Source organism: Pyxicephalus adspersus, chromosome 3 (genome assembly GCF_032062135.1).
Source record: "Pyxicephalus adspersus chromosome 3, UCB_Pads_2.0, whole genome shotgun sequence".
In the NCBI taxonomy this organism is placed as follows: Eukaryota; Metazoa; Chordata; class Amphibia; order Anura; family Pyxicephalidae; genus Pyxicephalus; species Pyxicephalus adspersus.
This window is the reverse complement of record NC_092860.1, coordinates 140,323,434-140,325,951: the sequence shown is the minus strand read 5'-3', so window position 1 is coordinate 140,325,951 and position 2,518 is coordinate 140,323,434.

Sequence of the window (2,518 nt, the reverse complement as noted above, 5' to 3'; positions counted from 1 at the left end):
TTTGCCTGCTCTCACCTACCTCAGGCTGCAGCTGTTCCTCCTGCTCCCACTTACCGCAAACCTGCAATTATTATGTCTGCTCCCACCTCCAACCTACAGCCAGGCTATTGCAATTCCACCTGCTCCTACCTCCCTTAGGCTGCAGCAGTTTCTTCTGTTTTCACCTACCTCCAAGCTGCATCAATTACACCTGCTCCCATCTCCCTCCAGGCTACAGCTATTTCTCTTGCTCCAACCTACAGACAGGCCACCACAATTCTGCCTGATCCTACCTTTCTCCGGCCATAGCTATTCCTCCTGTTCCCACCTGCTGCCATGCAGAAGCTATTGCGCCTGCTCCCACCTGCCTCCATGCTGCAGCTAATCCACCTGCTTTAACAGCCAGGCTGCAGCAATTCAGCCCAATCCCACCATCTCAGGATGCAGCAATTCCAGCTGCATCCACTTCTTCCCAGGACAAGATTTTTCTGACCGATATCACCCTCTAACCCGCATGAATTCTCCATTGAGACCAGTGTCTCCACTCTAATATGTCTGAGAATATGTAGGAACGGGAGACTGATGGAAAAGGCTAGGGAGTCAAAGCTGCATCCCAACATTACGTAGCACAGAGCAGTACTGTCTATACATGAAGGAGTTTAGCCCCACTGCATCCTCCTGTGGACATACATGCATTTTCTTGTCCCTATGCCCTGGCCCTTTATTTGAACACTGCATTATGTTATTGGTTGTAATTAGGATGTCCACACTTTCCAGCATAGCCAAAACTGCACCTGGTATGGCATTGCTGTGTGTTGTATTATAGCACGTTGCGTTACGTTAGAGTGTTGGGAAAATGTATAGAATCACAACACATACCGCGTATCACCACAATGCCGTGTACATTGAGATCTGAACTTTTATCCAATTTTCAAAAGGTGCGTCATCTGATCTCACGCCAGCAAGACTGGGTGATGTAGGATGAAGAACCCAGAAGAAGATGGCCACATCCCCTGTTCAGTCTGCGCCGGAACGAACATGTCCCGGAACCTACTGGGCTAGGATCACAGAGGGATTGATAGCTTTCCACCTATAAAATTTTTTTTTTTTTTGCTGATAGTTTATCTTTAAAGCAGTGAATATTAACCACTAAGTCACCAATACTAATTTATTGTCTAATTATAACAGAACAGCGATTTATAGCTAGAAATAAATTATATCATAAAGAAGTTGATTGGATTTATCTTATTTTTTTCTTCTTTCCCAACATATATATCAAATGTTGGACCAGGCATATATAAAAGTTGAGTCTTCTGATGAAGCCAAAAGGTGAAACGCGTCAAGGACTTCGACTTTAGGAACTATAATTTTACTTTAAGAAATATAATTTTAGGGGAAAAAATTGTCTGAGGAAAGTGTCCTACAAAATTTTGTTATGCTCTGGAATATTCTTAGTGTTGTATATACATATGTAAATTCAATAAATCACAGGTAGTCCCCGAGTTAAGGACATCGGAGTTAAAGGGGCTTCCCTACTTGTTCGTGTGCAGGATGGACGCTTGATTGGGGGGGGGGGGGGGGGGGGGGGGGGGGGGGGGGCAGTTGCATGGCTTGCAGAAGAAGTTTTTTGCTGTTCTGCAAGCAAAATAAAGTTACAGGGATATGGTACCGGATATTTCTTTTACAACTTAACAAAAAATGTAACCCTTTAAGTAAGGTAAAAACGATTTATTTTACCCTTTTTTTCAAACAAATAAAGGGTAAAGCCCTTCTTCAGTTTTTACCACCGTAGCGTGTGCAGAGTTTCCTGGGATACCCACATCACACATCCGAGGCGGCTTCTTGCTGCTCCTTCTGCACATGCCAAATCTAGGAAGGGGCTTTTTAGAAAAACAAATTGCTAATCTCACGCATGCGCAGCAAGATCGGAACTCTTTTTCTCATGTAAACAGACTTAAACTCAGAGAATCCTTTTATTTAGTTAGTGATTTTTTAAAGTGCAACACCCTTTTTTTTTTAAAAAAAGAAAAGGGTGCAGCACCGCCTCCTTTAATCTCAATCACCTAGGCGATCAAGAATGAGTAGGAGCACAGAGCCTCCCAGGATATCTATGTCACACATCCCGGGAGGCTCTTGGCTGCTCCTTCTGCGCATGCACAAGCATCTCGAGCATGTGCAGAAAAAGCCCTTTCATCAATAGAGGAAAAAAAATTGCCGATCTCATTTTTTCTCAATCAACGTCACCCGATCACGGGCCTGCATAGTGCAAGATCGGGTGACATAGGAGCAAGAACCAGGAAGAATAGACGAGAAGATGGCGGCACCTGGTGCTCCCTCTGCACTGGGCCGACGACGGATACCGGGACGACGTGGGACCCGATGGAAGAAACCTCCCGACGTACAGACTGATCTGCGGGATTGAAGGTAAGTGCGATTTTATTGTTTTGGGTTCACTTCCGCTTTAAAGTAGGCTACACCACCCGATCTTGCGCCTTGTGACGTAGCCGGAGGAAGGCGTAGCAGGATGGCGGAATCAACC